Source organism: Rutidosis leptorrhynchoides, chromosome 4, assembly GCF_046630445.1.
Source record: "Rutidosis leptorrhynchoides isolate AG116_Rl617_1_P2 chromosome 4, CSIRO_AGI_Rlap_v1, whole genome shotgun sequence".
NCBI classification, from domain to species: Eukaryota; Viridiplantae; Streptophyta; class Magnoliopsida; order Asterales; family Asteraceae; genus Rutidosis; species Rutidosis leptorrhynchoides.
In genome coordinates, this window is record NC_092336.1 from 308770644 (window position 1) to 308794365 (window position 23722).

Genomic DNA, 23722 nt, shown 5'->3' on the forward strand with positions numbered 1-23722 from the left:
GTTGACACTTGTTAGCATGTTTATTCTCAGGTTCCCTAGAAGTCTTCCGCTGTTTGCTTATATGATAGACAAGCTATGTACATGGAGTCTTATATGGCATATTTTTCAAGAAAATGTTGCATTCACCAATTCATCATCATGTACCTTATTTTGACTGCATTGTCAACGGAAGTACTATTGTAAACTATTATATACGGTGATTGTCTATATGTAGAAATCATCAGATGTCGAAAACTTTGATTTAAATATTCATTTATGGTGTGCCTTTTCAAAAGAATGCAATGTTTACAAAACGTATCATATAGAGGTCAAATACCTCGTAATGAAATCAATGAATGACGTATTCGTCCATATGGATTTAGAGTGATCGTCGCAGTTGGTATCAGAGCGTTGGTCCTAGCGAACCAGGTCTTGCATGAATGTGTCTAACTGATAGTTGTTAAGATGCATTAGTAAGTCTGGACTTCGACTGTGTCTGCATGTTAAAAGTTTTGCTTATCATTTCTTGTCGAAAATTACATGCTTATCATTCTTAAGTCTAGACACGTTTTTCTGCATTTATTGCATAAATAGTGTATAGACAAAAATTCATATCTTAGCGTATCTGTTACTGTAAACTTTTCCTGATATCTTCCGAAAATTTCTCCGTGAGTTATGGAATTTGGTATTATATATACATATGTAAATTATGTATTGAAGAATACCAAACTAAATTCTATAATCTAATTCATATCAAAAATCATCGCCCTAATTATACAAGATGGATCCCGTATCTAGTTCAAACTCTGACAGCTATTCCGATATGGATATTCACCTGAATTCCGAAGACAGTGTAACCGGAATGGATCAACCAATTAGCCATCATCTATTCTGGATGAATTGGGGATGGGTTCGTAGCCTACTTAATTATTGGAGACAAGAAGAAGGCGATCCCTTTCACTCACCACATTGCCCTCTTGGCGAAGAACCTGAAGCACTTACCGGCGAACCTGTTCAAGACACCATTTTCTCTCTCATTTCTAGAGTATCTCGTCACGATAATATACTATCTCAAATTCTGGATCTTATTCATCCGCTCGTCTGAACCGCCAATCATCCCGGTGTAGTAGAAGAAGTCAACGAGCTTCGTGCTCGGGTAGTGGCTTTGGAGAATATGGTGCAAAGGTTACAAACATCAGCAGCATCACCAGCATCAATAGTACCACCGACAACAACACCAACAGTACCATTACCACCACCAACAACATCCGTATCGCAAACCTCAACTTCACAATTTGTTCCACGAGCATCAACGTCATACGCACCGTAGTTACCAAGAAATACCAGCAACAATAACTGATGAAGTATTAACTCATTTCCCCTGAAGAAATTTTATGTATATTTAATATATATGAATTTTAAAATCAAAATAAATATTTCCGTACTAAGCTATTACGTGTGAATCTTAACTGGTAGGTACTACTCGGTTAGTTCATATTACTAATATGCAATTATGTACATCCTTCGTTAACGGCTTAATCATCGATAACTACAATCTCTGTTTCAATTCAATGAATTTCATTTCATAATAAACCAAGTGTATTATTCAATAACATGGTTGATTTTACACTTTCATCTTCGATGCACTCGAAACTTTCTAGAAAACATCATTTGCACCTTGCGAAGTTTGCAAGAATTCAACAAATATCAACACCCTTCACCAAGGAATATCAATAAGAATAATTAATGAAGTATTGATTTCATTAGTGAAATACTCCGCGAAGATTATGTAATCTCTAATGTTTTAGAGATTATTCATTTCTAATTCAAGTTAAAAATCAAATGAGCTTAATATGATATTAACTCATTAAATCTGTATTACATCTGAAGAAATATACATACATATATTTTCATAAAGACTGCAATGAAAATTCTTTTGTACAAAATATTAATTGTGAAATCTTTAACGGGTAGGTAATACTCGGGAATATATAAGTTCACAATTAATATGTTACACTGTACATTCTTTAACTTTGATTCAAAAATTATTAACTATGCTCACAGCGATATACAATCGTTTCCATACAAATTCAATTACATATTCTGATATTGACAGAGTAGAATCCAAGTCAAGATTTAACAAGTGACATCATTCTTAGATCTCTACATCTTTAAAAGCTATACTTTGACTTCAAAACGATGAAAGATCCTTTAGCATTGTTATTACCGAAAATAATCTTGCAATTTCTTTTTAAAGTATCCAGTTTTATAACACTTCCAACCAGTCAACTTCAACTTTTCAGATTTAGCCTTATTGTAACCTTGATATATACGTTTTATTACTGGGGAACCTTTCATGTTCTACCACATTAGCAGTAAATTTACCAAACAACTTTATTAATCCTTGACCTTTCGAAAAATTCTTATACTCATTGAAACCCTATCATGTACTCATCTACATCTTGTAATAATAATTTCCATACCAACCACCGGGAATTAGCAATCAGTATTTTGAATCTCGCAGCATTTTCTACGACAACAGTTATATATATATATAACATCTATCTTCTAGACTTACATACTTCGAATGTGAAGTTTCTGAAAAAGACCCCAAACTACGAAACTAGTTCTACGAATTTTGGAAAAATGCTGATGAAGCAGCAAAAACTATAAATGACTTTAACAGTCGAAAGTTTGATGATAAAGAGTAGCGTGTTGGAAAAGCACAGAAAAAGAGAAGGTTTGAAACTGGAAAACGGGTTGAGCAAAGTATGAAGGAAGCTGTAGACAAATCACAAGGACGAAATCTACCTTCAAAGAATCCAAATGATCCAGTGTCTGCTGAAACCATTAGTAAGAATCTTACTTCTTATTCTAAACCTTCACAGACAGATTTTCCGCATCATCCTCTGATATTAGAAATTCTAAGATATCATCGTATCTTCCATTATAAATATCCTCCATATTTCTGAAGATATTTTCATAACTATTCTTATCTGAAATCATTTATCTCTTCACGCTATCTGTGTTACATCATAAAAGAAACTATTTTAGTTTCTAATTTCTGAAAATTTCGAAAAATGGATGTTTTTGAAGTAGTGTTGGGAATTGAAGCATGAGTTAGTATAATATAATGACACTTGATTAATGTGATTATATTACAATAAGTCATGCTGAGTTTCTAATGGAACGTGATAAAGGTTCACAGATCATACCCTCATCATGAACCATGTTACATAACTCTTTCATTCTATATAATCTCTAAAAATATCAAGAAAATATTTTTCTTGATGATTCGGTCTTTTCTAGATATTATGGTAATTTGACAAATCAAATCTTGTTATTACCTTTCCTTTCTACTTTGTATATTATGATCATTCGAAACTCCATACCTACGAATTCTGGACCATTATTCGCGAAACATACAAACTATGAACTCACCAACCTTTGTGTTGACACTTGTTAGCATGTTTATTCTCAGGTTCCCTAGAAGTCTTCCGCTGTTTGCTTATATGATAGACAAGCTATGTGCATGGAGTCTTATATGGCATATTTTTCAAGAAAACGTTGCATTCACCAATTCATCATCGTGTACCTTATTTTGACTGCATTGTCAACGGAAGTACTATTGTATACTATTATATAAGGTGATTGTCTATATGTAGAAATCATCAGATGTCGAAAACCTTTGATTTAAATATTCATTTATGGTGTGCCTTTTCAAAAGAATGCAATGTTTACAAAACGTATCGTATAGAGGTCAAATACCTCGCAATGAAATCAATGAATGACGTGTTCGTCCATATGGATTTGGAGCGATCGTCACAATGCATCTCAGGTCAGAGGATACAATGACATTCGCCTTTACTGAAGATTACATGTGATCAACCACAAAGGCTCCATTGAGTAAATCTTGAGGGCGGGTCTTCCAATATTTGTATCCCATAAATATCTATGAACCTTGGTTGCAACCTTGCCCCACATTCATCCCGTGAATGTATACCAATCCAAGTTCATAATAGTCTAAACCTCACACTTGTTCCCACAAATGTGATCGACTACGGAATTTAGAATAATTACTTATTCATGGATAAAATATGTAAAATAGGAACATAACTCAAAATAAATTAATACCATAATTATATTAATGAGTTTGAACAATTTCGTTCCGTTACAATACTTAAAACAGATCATGACCAATCACAAGAATATCGAAGCCCTAAAGCACAAACATGTCCTGCATGTTTTGATCCATGTAAGAGCTTCGTGAGTGGATCCGCTATGTTTAGATCTGTGTGAACTTTGCGAATACATATCTTTCCCTTTTCAACTTCATCCCTTATGTAGTTGAATCTCCGCTCAATGTGACGGGTCTTTTGGTGAGCACCAGGTTCCTTGATTTGAGCAATCGCACCCTCGTTAACATAAAAGATCTCGAGAGGGTCCTGAATGGAAGGGACTACTCCTAAGTCGTCGATGAATTTCTTCATCCATGCAGCTTTCTGAGCTGCCAATGAGGCGGAAATGTACTCCGACTCTGTAGTGGATAATGCAACAACATCCTGTTTTGAACTCTTCCAAGAGACCACACCTCCATTTAACGTGAAGACATAACCGGATTGTGATCGAGAATCATCTCGATCGGTTTGGAAACTCGTGTCCACGTAACCTTTTATATCGAGTTCCTCCTCACCAGATCCATATATCAGAAACATATCCTTAGTCCTCCTAAGGTATTTCAATATACTTTTAACCGCAATCCAATGATTGTTTCCTGGGTTATTCTGGTATCTACTTGTCAAGCTTAGGGCACATGACACATCCGGTCTAGTGCATATCATTGCATACATGATTGACACAATAGCAGATGCATACGGGACTCTCTTCATTCTCTCTTGTTCATCTTTCGTGGTAGGACACTGAGATGAACTGAGAGGCGTTCCTCTTTGAATGGGTACCAAACCACTCTTAGAGTTCTCCATCTTGAACCTTTTCAAGACCTTTTCAATGTATGTACTTTGATTCAAACCTATCAATTTCTTGGATCTATCCCTGTAGATCCTAATCCCCAAGATGTATTGTGCTTCTTCAAGATCCTTAATGGAGAAGCAGCCTTTTAGCTAGTTTTAACTCCTTGCATTGTCGGGATATCATTCCCAAATAATAATATATCATCCACATATAATACAAGGAACACGATAGTGCTCCCACTAGCTTTCTTGTATACACAAGCTTCATCACCATTTTTAATGAAGCCAAATTTCTTGGCTTCCTCATTAAAATGATGATTCCACATTCTAGATGCTTGTTTCAATTCGTAGATTGATTTCTTTAACTTACATACTTTGTTAGGATGTTTCGGATCGACAAAACCTTCAGGCTGAACCATATAGACATCTTCCTCAAGATATCCATTTAGGAAAGCGGTTTTGACATCTATTTGTCAAATTTCATAATCATAATGAGCAGCAATGGCAAATAATATCCTAATAGACTTTAGCATTGCCACAGGCGAAAAGGTTTCATCATAGTCAACCCCTTGAGTTTGAGTGAAACCTTTTGCTACAAGTCTGGCTTTATATGTATTTAAGTTTCCATGCATGTCAGTTTTCATCTTGAAAATCCATTTACAATCAACTAACTTGGAGCTAGCAGGTTGTACAACTAGTTCCCAAACTTGGTTGTCATACTTGGATTGCATCTCAGAGTTCATGGCTTCCTGCCATTTATCTTTATCAATCCTTGATAAAGCATCTTGGTAGTTTGTTGGTTCATCCAAATCAACCACATAGCAATCATCCATGAGAAACCCATATCTCTCAAGAGGATTACTAATCCTACCAGATTTGCAAACTTCTTGTATACTTTGATCATCCATTTGATCATTCTCAACATTTTCATATTGAGTGCTAGTGTTAACCAATTGTGTATCATCTACTTGATCTTGAACTTCTTCAAGATCTATCTTCCTTTCACTATTACCTTCCATTAGGAACTTAGTTTCAAGGAATTCCTCCTTCCGAGCAACAAATACATTCTGCTCGGAAGGATCATAGAAATAATATCCCATATCATCCTTGGGATATCCTATGAAGATACACTTCATGGATCGAGCATTCAACTTATTAGGGACGTAACGCTTAGGATAAGCTTCACATCCACATACCTTTAAGTATGATAGAGATGGAGGTTTTCCAAACCACATCTCATGAGGAGTTCGTTCCACGTTCTTGGTTGGGGCCATATTTAAAATACGAGCCACGGAGCATAGACAATAACCACAAAATGATAGAGGTAACGAGCTTCTAGCCATCATAGATCGAACCATATCCATTAGGGTTCCGTTCCTCCTTTCGGAAAATCCATTAAGTTGGGGTGTTCCAGGAGGAGTAAGTTGCGAGATAATCCCACAACTTTTAAGATGATCTTGGAAAGCATCGCTTAGGTATTCACCTCCTCTATCGGTACGAAGTACCTTGATTGTCTTATTGAGTTGATTTTGTACTTCATTTTAATATTCCTTGAATGCTTCAAAAGTTTCGTCCTTGTGTCTTAATAAGTAGACATATCCGAAACGACTTTAGTCATCAATGAAAGTAACGAAGTATCTTTCACCATTCCTAGTTATGGGCTTAAAGGGTCCACATACATCCGAATGTATTAATCCCAATAAGTCCTTAGCCCTTTCATAGGTCCCTTTGAAAGGTGCTTTAGTCATTTTGCCTTGTAAACAAGATTCACATACATCAAATGAGTCTAGTTCATTTGATTTCAAAAGGCCATTCTTTTGAAGTGTATGCATTCGATTCTTGTTTATGTGACCAAGGCGACAATGCCATAAGTAGGAATCACTCAAATCCCTTTTGAGTTTCTTGGTGTTTGCATGGTATATTGAGCTATTGTATGATGTGTCATCATGAACCAATTCATAAATACCATTCTAAGGCGAAGCCTTAAAATAGAACACATTATCTAAAGAAACATGGATATCATCATTAATGAAATTAAGATTAAAACCATATTGTTTCAAACGGGATACAGAAATAATGTTTTGAGATAAATCGGGTGCATACAAAACATTTTTCGAAACAAGCTCCAAACTACTTGGTAGCTTTAAAACAAAGTCTCCTTGAGCTTTCACTTGCACCCTTGCTCCATTTCCCATGAAAAGACTTGTTGTTCCCGCATCTTGATCACTTCTTTTGAACCCCTGCAAAGTATTGCAAATATGAGTTCCACATCCTGTGTCTAATACCCATGTATTAGAAGAAGTAATACTAACCTCAATATATACCATATATACATTACCTGAGGTTTGCCCTGCATCCCCCTTTTCCTTCAACTCCTTAAGGTAGGCCGGGTAGTTTCGTTTCCAGTGACTCATTTCACCGCAACCGAAGCACGGATCTTCCTTGGGGTTAGCCTTTTCGGTAACCTTTTGCTTCTTGTTGTTGTTGGTTGGGGTAACCATCTTCCCCTTTCCTTTTCCCTTGCCTTGGTAGGCGGGTCCTTTCCTCTTAGCCGCCTTTGGCTTAGAAGTGTTATTGTTTTTGGACCCGCCTTCATTGATCGTAAACACGGGTGAAGCCCTTTTACCCATGCTTGCTTCTGCCGTCTTAAGCATGGCATGTAATTCGCCAATGCTTTTATCCCAACCATTCATGTTGTAATTCATTACAAATGTGTCAAACCTTTTTGACAATGAGTTGAGAATAAGGTCCGTGGGTAATTCATTAGACACGTTGCAATTTAGATGGTTTGCACGATCAATTAGGCTTTTCATCTTAAGGACATAAGATGAAACGGATTGGGAGTCGTCCATCCGACATGCATGAAGCGCTCGGACCTTTTCAAAGCGCTCGACACGAGCTTGGTGAAGGAACATCTCCTTCAACTGTGTGATCATGTCATATACACTATGATGCTCGAAGTCCTTTTGGAGTTCGGGTATCATAGTCCCAAGCATGAGGCAAGAAACTTGCAACGAATCGGTGCAATATTTCTCCCAATAGGCCATGCCTTCCGTATCATCCTCGTCCGGTTGATCGGGAATGGGGTCTTCCAACACATACGCCCTATCCTCTAGTTTGAGGACAATTCTTAGATTGCGAAACCAATCCATGAAGTTCGTATGGTTGAGTTTTCTTTTTCGAGGATTGACCTCAACGATAGGTTGTTAAAGTTTATTGGTGCGTTTGGAATGTTGTTGTTATTGGCGGCCATCTACAAAATTTAACAAAGTTATTTAAGTATCAATTTTAATTTAACAATCAATACCCTTTAAAACCAATTGATATTTATTAAATATTAGAATCTAACGGTAAACCAAATTTCAGTTAGGTGACCTTTATCCCGTCATTTGATTTAGCTAGGTAGTCATTGTATGACAATTGCAATCCTTTTGCAACTTTTAAGTTATGGGATCATGCAATCCTTTTGCATGGCATATTTATCCCATCAACGCCTATTTGTTCCTCATGCTTCGGTGACCCTAAGTTCATGATTCCCAAATCAATTCATCCTACTTGTGTAAACGTGTAAATTTAACATACAAGTGGTTAGGTGACCTTTATCCCACAAGTGTGCGAAATTCACCTTAATCATATTAGTTTGTTCATAACGGTTAGGTGACCTTTATCCCATTATGAGTTCCCTAATATTTTCAAGTGTCACACAAAAGGATGGCGTTTAAACTTGTTAACCTAGTGTGTAAAGGGTTTTAAGTTTCCTTTATACCATACACCAACATGCATTTAGTGTATGGTTCATTTGAAATCCATTTTCATGTCATGTAATAAATCCAATTTCATTACTTTGATATAAACCATTTTATATGTGCAATCCGTTTCTTGTTCTTAATAACCATTTATTAGCGTCTTTTGCCATTTCAATTTAACCAATTAAATTGTAGTTTGGTAAATTTCATGTTGTTAATAATTTAACTAATTAAATAGTAGTTTTGCTTGTTGTTAACTTGTGTGATAACTTGTTGTAGTAACATACACAATCCACAATCATACAAGAAATAAAACAACCACACATGCAAAATAAATGTGTTCACAATCAAGCCAATTTGGTAGACATTTGTTTAGCCGAAAACAAATGTCACCGGTTAAGGGTTATAACACAAAGTAGGAGATTTCAAATCTCCTACTTAATCTTGCATCTTCCTTGTCTTCATCTTGCATCTTCATTTTTACAAAAAAATATAACCTAATACATTTTTATAGAAAATGAAAATACAACCTAATCTATTTTACATATCAAATATAAAATAAATTACATAACCAAATGAATGAATATTACAACCAAATGAATGAATTAATTATTACATACCAAATGAATAAATACAAATCATTCAAACACACATGCATTCAATCAAAAGGTCAAGGCAATGATTGTGAACTAATACATACAACAAATATGACCAATTTGCAAGTTCCAAACTGTAGAGACCCGTCCTAATCCATCCGGACGAAGTCCATATCGATTACAAACGATTCACAACAGTTGATTACATCGCGAGGTAATTGACCTCTATATGATAAATTTTACAAACATTGCATTCATTTTTAAAAGACAAACTTTCGTTACATCGACAGTTGACAGGCATGTAAAGCATTTCATAATATATCCAAATATAATTGACTTAATAATAATCTTGATGAACTCAACGACTCGAATGCAACATCTTTTGAAATATGTCATGAATGACTCCAAGTAATATCTCTAATATGAGCAAATGCACAGCGGAAGATTTCTTTCGTACCTGAGAATAAACATGCTTTAAAGTGTCAACCAAAAGGTTGGTGAGTTCATTAGTTTATCATAAAGAATCATTTCATAATTTTAATAGACCACAAGATTTCATACTTCCATTTCTCATAATCATAAGTCCCATGCATAGAGACAAAAATATCATTCATATGGATTGAACACCTGGTAACCGACATTCACAATATGCATATAAGAATATCCCCATCATTCCGGGATCCTCCTTCGGACATGATATAAATTTCGAAGTACTAAAGCATCCGATACTTTGGATGGGGCTTGTTGGGCCCGATAGATCTATCTTTAGAGTTCGCGTCAATTAGGGTGTCTGTTCCCTAATTCTTAGATTACCAGACTAAATAAAAAGGGGCATATTCGGTTTAATAATCCAACCATAGAATGTAGTTTCGATCACTTGTGTCTATTTCGTAAAGCATTTATAAAAACAGCGCATGTATTCTCAGTCCCAAAAATATATATATTGCAAAAGCATTTAAAAAGGGAGCAAATGAAACTCACGCATATAAATATTGTAAAACAGTTAATAAAGCATTTGCATGTATTCTCAGCCCAAAAACGTAAAGAGTAAAAAGGGCAAATGAAACTCACACATATAAATATTGTAAAACATTTAATAAAGCATTTGCATGTATTCTCAGCCCAAAAACGTAAAGAGTAAAAAGGGCAAATGAAACTCACGCATATAAATATTGTAAAACAGTTAATAAAGCATTTGCATGTATTCTCAGCCCAAAAACATAAAGAGTAAAAGGGAGCAAATGAAACTCACGCATATAAATATTGTAAAACAGTTAATAAAGCATTTGCATGTATTCTCAGCCCAAAAACGTAAAGAGTAAAAGGGAGCAAATGAAACTCACACATATAAATATTGTAAAACATTTAATAAAGCATTTGCATGTATTCTCAGCCCAAAAACGTAAAGAGTAAAAAGGGCAAATGAAACTCACGATACTGTATTTTGTAGTAAAAATACATATGACGACATTGAACAACTGAACAATGCAGGGTTGGCCTCGGATTCACGAACCTATATCACTTGTATATTCATTAATATACATAATTGTAATCGCACACACATATATATAAATTTATTAGTTATATCTTTTTCTTTATATACATTTGTGGTTATTTGGAATTTATTCTAAACTTCACTAGAGACGTATTCTTTATTTATGTAAATCATATCTTAACTTATAGGTTATATGGGATATTATTATAATAAATGTAATAAGTATCTTTTACGAAACTAATATTTATTTGTAAAAAAAAAATGGTAGTTTTGTTAATAATAAGTTATTAATAATAATAATAATTTTATTAGTAATGATAATACTAATAATAATAATAATAATAATAATAATAATAATAATAATAATAATAATAATAATAATAATAATAATAATAATAATAATAATAATAATAATAATAATAATAATAATAATAATAATAATAATAATAATAATAATAATAATAATAATAATAATATTGATATTGTCAAAAAATAATACTTTTTCCAAATTATAAGATTAATAATACTAATAGTTACAAAAGTGATATTAATACTAATATTAATGAGAATGATAATAACTTGTGTTATTTTCATGATAATAATAATGATTCTAATAATAATAATAATAATAAATATACAACAGTTAGTGATATTAATAATAATATTCATGCTTGTATTTATAATCAAAATAAATGAAATTTTTATCATAATACTTATATTAGTAGTAATAATAACATTAGTAATTATAATACTTGTAGTTATAACATTATTTAATAATGATAATCATAATCCTAAGAATGATAATAATACTAAAATGGTAAAATCAATAATAATAATTATATAAATAATACTTATACTAATACTAATGACAATAATAATAATAACAATAATAATATAAATAATGATTTTTAAATAAAGAACTACCTTAGAAACCCTCTTTAAAAAGAAATGCACCAAGCCACACCAAGCGGGGCTCGAACCCAAGACCTCACGCTCACCCGAAAACACCCATTACCATTCGACCAGTTCTGTTTTTCTGATTTAGTTACAGATTCGATTTAATTTAACTCTTTGTTTTTTTGTTTCCACTTTCTTCTCCTCCTTTCTCTCTAAACAATCGACCAATTTACCAATAATACTTATGTTTGGTTTTAGGACTAGTAATAGATACAAAACAACAATTTAGTGTTTAAATGTTTTAAAAAATAAATAAAAAAAATAAAAAGAAACAGCATATAAGCTGTTGTCGCTGCCATTGATAAAAAAAAATTGCTTTTCAATTTTTATAATGCTATAGATGAAGTTTATAACACGAATTAGTTTGCTAATCATATATAAAAGTTATTGGAATCATCAATCGATCTTAAAACATCAAAACAGGCTCCAATTTCTTGATGAACAATTTGGTTGACTTTTGAGAAAATAACTTTGACTGTAAAATTCGAATTCAATATATAAAATTAGAGTTTCAAACTTTGCAGATAGTTTAGATATATGAATTCAAACAAAACTGCATTTTTACATTTATAATTTTCGTTCGAAATCATGGTTTTGCAAATTTTTTTTTTACAGAGGTATCGATATATTTTTCTAAAAGAAACACTTACATTATAAAAAAAATTCATTGGAAGTGATAATGGATAGTGAGTGTGTAAAGTCGAATGAATTTTCTTAACCTTTGGAATCTGATCGAGTTTTAGGAGAACATGGGTCGACAGCATATAAGTAGATACTAAAATTAAATAAAAAAAATTTAAAGGAGATAAGGACTGATAACAAGTTGGTACCCGATTGCTGTTGTTGCGTAGAAGTTTTTAGACAGAAACAAATTCTTAGGAAAGTTGATTGAGATGGTAAACAAATTTGGGTCCTAATAGTACTCGTATGATATTTATTTATATTTCTTTTTTTTATTGCTAATTAATAATTTATAGTTATATTAGTAATAATTTATATACAAATGATAACATTAATCATATAAAAAAAAATATTTAGTCACAATAAGAATAAAAATTTTGTTGAATTTGAGGGTAATGTAATATTAGGTAATAATGTTATCAATAATAGGGATGCTAGTACTGTTAATAACAATAATAAAGTTCTTAATAATAATCATATCGGAATAATACTAATAATAATTATAATGTCAAAATAATAAAGAGAAATAATGACACTAATATTTGTATAAATCCTTAGTTTAATGAAAGTACTAATATTATCAATATGGCAATTATATTTTATCTTTTAGTAATTTAATGTATTGATATTACATATTATTAAGTATGTAGTATTTATTAACATCTAATATACATAATAACATATGTTGATTATTTAATACTTATTTATTTCCTATATATAGTAATATGCATATACATATAATATTAATTAGGTATAGAAACTAGATGTGTGTATATATATATATATATATATATATATATATATATATATATATATATATTCATTTTAATAGCAAATTCATTATTCTGTATATTATTTTGTATCACCTTTTACGTATTTAATTCTAATGCTAAAATTATATTTAATATTTATAAATTCATTTTAGGTACAACGTAATTATTTTATATCTTATTTTACATTTTTAATTTTTGATGTTTAGCTTATATTTTATAATTTTAAATTATTATGTATACTTACATATTCATTTACAAACAATAATTCGTGAATCGTCGAGCATAGACAAAGGGTAATTGATTACATGAATATAGTTTTAAAATTTTCGAGACTCAACATTACAGATTTTTGCTTATCGTGTCGGGAACATATAAAGATTAAAGTTTAAATTTGGTCGGAAATTCCCGGGTCATCACAGTACCTACCCGTTAAAGAAATTTCGTCCCGAAATTTGAATGAGGTCGTCATGGCTAACAATAAATATGTTTTCCTGACGAATATGAGCTGATAATTAGAGTTTTATCATTATTGAATAATACAGATTAAATAATTCGATTATTCGAAGAACACGAATGAAGCTATCACAAAAGAGTGAAATGAGTAAATGCAAGTTTGTCTTAACCAGTGACGTAGTCATTGTTGATTTTCCAGAATTTAAGGGATTTAAAGAAAATCTTGGGAAATCTATAAGATTTGATTCTTCAGCGAATAAGGAATTTAAGATCTCTTTAATTAAATGCGATGATCTGCCTCGATTGCTCGGCCCGGTATTTCCACTATAAATGAACTTCTTCCGTTCCATTATTCTCACCATTCACATACTCTCTTCCTTAGTTCATACATCCAAAAGATTATGGAAATGCTTAATCCAGTTCTAATCCTTGTCCTTATCCTTACTATCGTAACAATCATTCTCCTTTTCCAACTTCCACCAGAGGAATCTGTTTTCTTCTATTTCGCCCTCGGGATTATAATGTTTTTAATTCTCCCGTGTCTTTATGTTGCGATAAACATTGATATACACGGTTTGTAATTTATGTGTTGTTATCGGCTTTATATTCTCCCTTATATTTCAAAGCTCTATACTTTTATTTTCTCTTCCCGACTTCAAGTCAAGCGATTAATGGTCCAGAATTTGTAGATATAGAGTCTCGAATGATTATAATGTTCTAAGTAGGGTGGAACGTGATAGCATGATTTGATTTTCAAATTTATCAAAAATACAGACGATAGAACTATCATGAATATATTCTTCTTGATATGTTCGGAGGTTATGTAGAATAAAAGAGTTATGTAACATGACACATGATGATGGTATAATCTACTGTGAACCATCATTAGGTTTCATTAGAAACTCAGCATGACTTACTGTAATATAATTACGTTGATCAAGTGTCATTATATTATACTAACTCATGCATCAGTTCCCAACACTACTTCAAAAACATTCATATTTTAAGCTCGAAAGTTTACAGAATATAGAAACTAACAGTTTCTATATGATGTAACATTGATAGCACGAATAGATTATTGATTTTAGATAAGAATAATTATGAAAATATCTTCAGAAATATGGAGGATATTTATAATAAAAGATGCGATGATATCTTGGAATTTCTAATATCGATGGATGGTGAAGAAGATTTATCCGTAAGGGTTTAGATTCGGAAGCAAGGTATTCGCTAAAGATTTCATCAGAAACGGAATCATTTGGATTCTTTGAAGTCAAACTTATTCTTTGTGATTTGTTCACGGCTTCCTTCATAGTTTCGCATAATCCGCTTTTCGGTACTAAATTTTCCATTGAATATTTCCAACATAATGATACACAAGACGCACGAAGAGGTATATAATTTCAGACGAGAATATTTATGAAATTATCCTCAGAAATATCGAAGATATTGATGATGATATTTTGGAATTTCTAAGTTTCGATGGTTGATGGAGAAAGATTTTCCGCAAGATTTTAACATGACTTCGGAGCAAGATATTCTTTAAAGATTTCAACGGATCTAGATTTATCTGGGTTCTATGAATTTAGGGTATGTTACTTGTATTTCTCCATGGTTTCCTTTATGGTTAGCTCAATCCGTTTTCTAGTTCCAACTTTTCTGAGCTTTTCCAACATACTAATCTTTATCATCAAACTTTCGATGATTATGGTCGTTTACGGTTATCTACAGTTTCTGCTGCTTCATTCAGATTTTTCAATATTCAGAGTATTGATTTGTGACTGAGTGTTTTTCAGAATTTCAGAATGAGAGATCATAATTCTAAGAGATAAATGTCATACATATAATTGTTGATGTAGATATGCTGTGAGTGTTCAAAGTACTGATTGGCGATTCCTCTACATTTACTGCTACCCTATCTGAATCATTTGTTATCGATCCGAGATGATGTCAAGAAAATTGTGTTTTTAGATGATTAAACGCTGACGGTAATACGGTGGAATATAAAAGGTTCCCGGTAACAATAAATGAACATACATATTAGTCAAGGTTATAATAAGGTTATTTCGAACGAAAAGTCGAAGTTGATTTGCTGAAGCTGTGACAAAATTTGCTACTTTGAAAAGGGATCGCAAAGTTATTTTTGCTAATAAATGCCAAAGGATCTGACGCGGCTACGTGTTAAACTTTTACTCAGTTGCTGAGAGTTTCTCAGGTGCCAGGTGCATAACTATATGCACAAATCTTTCCTTCCGTAGATGAAGTGCAGTTGATTCATCCTCTCGGTTGAGGTGTTTTCAAGAATCATGAAAGGTTTGAACGCAGAATGTAATCGTGAAGATACAAATGAGGTTTAAGATGAATTCAAGTGGCAAACTTGCAGAATTGTTTAGTTTCATATGTTATAGTCAATATTTTAATTCATTTTAATTGTCCAATGTTGGTAGTCCACAGTTGATAGTCCACAGTTAGCAATTCAATAATTCATATATAGTTTAATATATAATATTCGAATTAATTAATACGTATCGTGACCCGTATTTGTCTCAGACTCGATCACAACTCAAAGTATATATATTATTGTAGAATCAACCTCAACCCTGTATAGAGAACTCGATCATTACTGCATATAGAGTGTCTATGGTGATTCCAAATAATATATATAGATGTGTCGATATGATATGTCAAAACCTTGTATACGTGTCCCGATATTTAAAGTGCGTAAAATAAATAACAGGAAATAAATGACGATAAATAAGGTGCGTAAAGTAAATAACAGAAATTAAATGACGGTAAATAAAATTGCGAGAATGTAAATTGCGATAATTAAATTGCGAAAAATAAAAATGTAATCAGTTAGCTAGGAACAATTAGCTAGGAACAGTTAGCGTGGATTCTTAACAAAATTTCTCATAGTTAATCTGTTGGTTTCTAACAAATTTTATTTTGTCAAATATTTTCTTCATTATGCCACTTGATTTTTGATAAATCAAAATCTAAATATGAAATTGGATGAATATGGTTATTCTGCGGTGAATGGATACGTATATCTGTAGAGGTAAACAGGATATTAAATGACTGTTGAATCAGATTTGAAAGAATGTACAGTGTAACTTATTAATGTAAAATCTAAGTATTCCTCGGGTATTACCTACCCGTTAAAATATTTTCACCATTAACAATTTGTACAAAAGAATTGTTAATTACATTCTTTATGAAAACATATATGCATATATATTTTCTTCAGATGTAATCATGGATTTAATAAGTTAATTTGATATTAAACTCATTTGCTTTTCGGTTGGAACTAGAATAAATAATCTCTAAAACTTTAGAGGTTACATATTCGCCATGTCGAACGAAGATAAATAAGGTAGAACGATACGTAGAACGAAGATCATACTCAAAGTACAGATGATGATATTGAAGCATGGATTGTTGATGGTACTGGTGCTGTTATTGATGGTACTGTTGGTGCCGGTGATGTTGCTGAAGCTGGTACATTTTGCACCATATTCTTCGAATTGATTACTCGAGCGCGAAGTTCGTTGACTTATTACTCCAGGATGATTGTCGGTCGGAACGAGCGGATGAATAAGGTTCAGAATTGTGGATAGAGTATAATATTGTCGAGTTACCCTGGAAATGAGACTGAAAGTGGTGTCTCGAACATGTTCGCCGGTAAACGCTTCAGGTTCATTGTCAAGAGGTGAATTCGGTTGGTGGAAGGATCGCCTTCTTCGCGTCTCCATTGATTAAGTCGACTACGAATGCATCAGATGAATTGGGGATGGCTGATTGATTGATTCATTCTGGTGACATCGCTTTCAGAGCTTAGGTGAATATCCATGTCGGAATAGCTGTCGGAATAACTGTCAGAATAGTTATCAAAATCTGAGGGACTCGAACTGGTTGAGGGATTCATCTTGTACAATCAGATGAAGGATTTTCGATAAGAAATAGATTATAGGATGTAGATTAGTACCCTGCAATACATAATTTACATATGCATATATAATACTAAAATCCCATAAGTTACGGAGGAATTTACGGAATATGTCAGACAAAGTTAAAGTAACAGATACGCTAAGATATGAAGTAGCAGATACGCTAAGATATGAATTTTATCTTTACACTATTCATGCAGTCAATGCAGTAAAACGTGTCTAGACTAAGAATGATAAGCAGATAATTTTCGACACGAAATGATAAGCAAAACTTTTGACATGCAGACCAGGTTCAAGTCCAGACTCCTTAAAGTAACCAAAAAAACTACTAAGTCGAAGTCCAGACTCACTAATGCATCCTAACAACTCCTAGTTAGACACACTAATGCAAGACCTGGTTCGCTACGACCACCGCTCTGATACCAACTGTAGAGACCCGTCCTAATCCATCCGGACGAAGTCCATATTGATTACAAACGATTCACAACAGTTGATTACATCGCGAGGTAATTGACCTCTATATGATAAATTTTACAAACATTGCATTCATTTTTAAAAGACAAACTTTCGTTACATCGACAGTTGACAGGCATGTAAAGCATTTCATAATATATCCAAATATAATTGACTTAATAATAATCTTGATGAACTCAACGACTCGAATGCAACATCTTTTGAAATATGTCATGAATGACTCCAATTAATATCTCTAATATGAGCAAATGCACAGCGGAAGATTTCTTTCGTACCTGAGAATAAACATGCTTTAAAGTGTCAACCAAAAGGTTGGTGAGTTCATTAGTTTATCATAAAGAATCATTTCATAATTTTAATAGACCACAAGATTTCATACTTCCATTTCTCATAATCATAAGTCCCATGCATAGAGAGAAAAATATCATTCATATGGATTGAACACCTGGTAACCGACATTCACAATATGCATATAAGAATATCCCCATCATTCCGGGATCCTCCTTCGGACATGATATAAATTTCGAAGTACTAAAGCATCCGGTACTTTGGATGGGGCTTGTTGGGCCCGATAGATCTATCTTTAGAGTTCGCGTCAATTAGGGTGTCTGTTCCCTAATTCTTAGATTACCAGACTAAATAAAAAGGGGCATATTCGGTTTAATATTCCAACCATAGAATGTAGTTTCGATCCCTTGTGTCTATTTCGTAAAGCATTTATAAAAACAGCGCATGTATTCTCAGTCCCAAAAATATATATATTGCAAAAGCATTTAAAAAGGGAGCAAATGAAACTCACGCATATAAATATTGTAAAACAGTTAATAAAGTATTTGCATGTATTCTCAGCCCAAAAACGTAAAGAGTAAAAAGGGCAAATGAAACTCACACATATAAATATTGTAAAACATTTAATAAAGCATTTGCATGTATTCTCAGCCCAAAAACGTAAAGAGTAAAAAGGGCAAATGAAACTCACGCATATAAATATTGTAAAACAGTTAATAAAGCATTTGCATGTATTCTCAGCCCAAAAATGTAAAGAGTAAAAGGGAGCAAATGAAACTCACGCATATAAATATTGTAAAACAATTAATAAAGCATTTGCATGTATTCTCAGCCCAAAAACGTAAAGAGTAAAAGGGAGCAAATGAAACTCACACATATAAATATTGTAAAACATTTAATAAAGCATTTGCATGTATTCTCAGCCCAAAAACGTAAAGAGTAAAAAGGGCAAATGAAACTCACGATACTATATTTTGTAGTAAAAATACATATGACGACATTGAACAACTGAACAATGCAGGGTTGGCCTCGGATTCACGAACCTATATCATTTGTATATTCATTAATATACATAATTGTAATCGCACACACATATATATAAATTTATTAGTTATATCTTTTTCTTTATATACATTTGTGGTTATTTGGAATTTATTCTAAACTTCACTAGAGACGTATTCTTTATTTATGTAAATCATATCTTAACTTATAGGTTATATGGGATATTATTATAATAAATGTAATAAGTATCTTTTACGAAACTAATATTTATTTGTAAAAAAAAATGGTAGTTTTGTTAATAATAAGTTATTAATAATAATAATAATTTTATTAGTAATGATAATACTAATAATAATAATAATAATAATAATAATAATAATAATAATAATAATAATAATAATAATAATAATAATAATAATAATAATAATATTGATATTGTCAAAAAATAATACTTTTTCCAAATTATAAGATTAATAATACTAATAGTTACAAAAGTGATATTAATACTAATATTAATGAGAATGATGATAACTTGTGTTATTTTCATGATAATAATAATGATTCTAATCATAATAATAATAATAAATATACAACAGTTAGTGATATTAATAATAATATTCATGCTTGTATTTATAATCAAAATAAATGAAATTTTTATCATAATACTTATATTAGTAGTAATAATAACATTAGTAATTATAATACTTGTAGTTATAACATTATTTAATAATGATAATCATAATCCTAAGAATGATAATAATACTAAAATGGTAAAATCAATAATAATAATTATATAAATAATACTTATACTAATACTAATGACAATAATAATAATAACAATAATAATATAAATAATGATTTTTAAATAAAGAACTACCTTAGAAACCCTCTTTAAAAAGAAATGCACCAAGCCACACCAAGCGGGGCTCGAACCCAAGACCTCACGCTCACCCGAAAACACCCATTACCATTCGACCAGTTCTGTTTTTCTGATTTAGTTACAGATCCGATTTAATTTAACTATTTCTTTTTTTGTTTCCACTTTCTTCTCCTCCTTTCTCTCTAAACAATCGACCAATTTACCAATAATACTTATGTTTGGTTTTAGGACTAGTAATAGATACAAAACAACAATTTAGTGTTTAAATGTTTTAAAAAATAAATAAAAAAAATAAAAAGAAACAGCATATAAGCTGTTGTCGCTGCCATTGATAAAAAAAAAATTGCTTTTCAATTTTTATAATGCTATAGATGAAGTTTATAACACGAATTAGTTTGCTAATCATATATAAAAGTTATTGGAATCATCAATCGATCTTAAAACATCAAAACAGGCTCCAATTTCTTGATGAACAATTTGGTTGACTTTTGAGAAAATAACTTTGACTGTAAAATTCGAATTCAATATATAAAATTAGAGTTTCAAACTTTGCAGATAGTTTAGATATATGAATTCAAACAAAACTGCATTTTTACATTTATAATTTTTGTTCGAAATCATGGTTTTGCTAATTTTTTTTTTTTTTTTACAGAGGTATCGATATATTTTTCTAAAAGAAACACTTACATTATAAAAAAATTCATTGGAAGTGATAATGGATAGTGAGTGTGTAAAGTCGAATGAATTTTCTTAACCTTTGGAATCTGATCGAGTTTTAGGAGAACATGGGTCGACAGCATATAAGTAGATACTAAAATTAAATAAAAAAAATTTTAAAGGAGATAAGGACTGATAACAAGTTGGTACCCGATTGCTGTTGTTGCGTAGAAGTTTTTAGACAGAAACAAATTCTTAGGAAAGTTGATTGAGATGGTAAACAAATTTGGGTCCTATTAGTACTCGTATGATATTTATTTATATTTCTTTTTTTATTGCTAATTAATAATTTATAGTTATATTAGTAATAATTTATATACAAATGATAACATTAATCATATAAAAAAAAATATTTAGTCACAATAAGAATAAAAATTTTGTTGAATTTGAGGGTAATGTAATATTAGGTAATAATGTTATCAATAATAGGGATGCTAGTACTGTTAATAACAATAATAAAGTTCTTAATAATAATCATATCGAAATAATACTAATAATAATTATAATGTCAAAATAATAAAGAGAAATAATGACACTAATATTTGTATAAATCCTTAGTTTAATGAAAGTACTAATATTATCAATATGGCAATTATATTTTATCTTTTAGTAATTTAATGTATTGATATTACATATTATTAAGTATGTAGTATTTATTAACATCTAATATACATAATAACATATGTTGATTATTTAATACTTATTTATTTCCTATATATAGTAATATGCATATACATATAATATTAATTAGGTATAGAAACTAGATGTGTGTATATATATATATATATATATATATATATATATATATATATATATATATATATATATATATATATATATATATTCATTTTAATAGCAAATTCATTATTCTGTATATTATTTTGTATCACCTTTTACGTATTTAATTCTAATGCTAAAATTATATTTAATATTTATAAATTCATTTTAGGTACAACGTAATTATTTTATATCTTATTTTACATTTTTAATTTTTGATGTTTAGCTTATATTTTATAATTTTAAATTATTATGTATACTTACATATTCATTTACAAACAATAATTCGTGAATCGTCGAGCATAGACAAAGGGTAATTGATTACATGAATATAGTTTCAAACTTTTCGAGACTCAACATTACAGATTTTTGCTTATCGTGTCGGGAACATATAAAGATTAAAGTTTAAATTTGGTCGGAAATTCCCGGGTCATCACACAAACCCTCTTGGAAACTCTTTAGAATTCGGCCAAACTCACAAACCCACCCAAACCCGAACATTTTTACATTCCATATTCATGCATGTATATGGAATGCAAATATAGTGGGTTTAAAGACCATATAAGAAGCATAATCCATAGACTTAGGCTCTAGATACCATTGATGGAATTTAACAAGTTTCAAAACAATATGTTCATGTAGTTTACACAATCATAAAACTAATTTTAAGATAGTTAATACAAGCGGAAGCATTAATAGAACAAGTATATTTGTAAAGCCATTTTGTTAAATTCCATATTAATATCAAGTCATGAAATCATGCTTACATATAAAACAAGTAAAAGAAGAAGATTATACCTCCTCAATTATGAGTAGTGAGCTGAATTTGGACAGCAGAAATGATGATGAAGATGATGCAAAATTAGCTTCTAACTTGAAGCCTCAAGCAAGTAATACCCCAAGCAATAATTCCCACACCATTGCCTTTAGTTAGGATTTGAATGATACTTGAATAGAGCTTGCAAAACAAAATTAAAAACCCTTTCTTGAGTGAAAAAGGCCACGTTTTTTTCAGCTGCAGTAGCAGAATTTTTCTTTTTGTTTTTCTTGTTTTGAATCTCTAGTTATGCACTTGAGAGAGTGAGTCAAAGTCTTGGTACAAGAGTAGACATTTTCCTAAGGACTTGTGTATATAGGGAGCAACAAAGGCAAGCATGAGATGCTCTCTTGGAGTCCCAAAATCTGCCACTAACTTACTTATTTTATAACAAGAATTATATATATAAACTTGTATTTACATATATAAACTTGTATAAAACTTAAGTATAGTTTAGTAACATATATATATATCTTATAAACCTCTTATAAAATATAACACAAGTTAATTATTTAAACCTTTAAATAATTAATTCCTTAATGTATAAATTATACAAGTAATTTATCTCAAGTGATAACATTTTAGAAATCCGATTTTCTAAAATCCAAGTGTCGCGTATTTGTTTAATGAACCAATCGTTAAGATCGAATACGTTTAAGGTGTCGGTAAGCTTGTTATTGGGTATGACCCGACTTGGATCATAACATATTAGCCACATTAATTTAATATGTCTCGCGAGCATACGAAAAACCTTCAACTGTAGTGACCCGAACTTTTTCATGTTTATATATATTAATTGAGATTGATATTTACATGACTAAATATTTCCAACATGTTAAGAAATCAAACTTATTAAGACTTGATTAATTGAAATAGGTTTCATATAGACAATTGACCACCCAAGTTGACCGGTGATTCACGAACGTTAAAACTTGTAAAAACTATACGATGACATATATATGGTTATATATATAGTTAACATGATTTTATTATAAGTAAGTATCTCATTAGGTATTTTATCAATGAGTTATATACATAAAAATGAGACTATTAAATTAAGAAACTCGAAAACGATATATATAACGATTATCGTTATAACAACGTCTTACTAGGTACATATGAATCATATTAAGATATTGATACACTTGGTTAATTATGTTAAAGGATAAG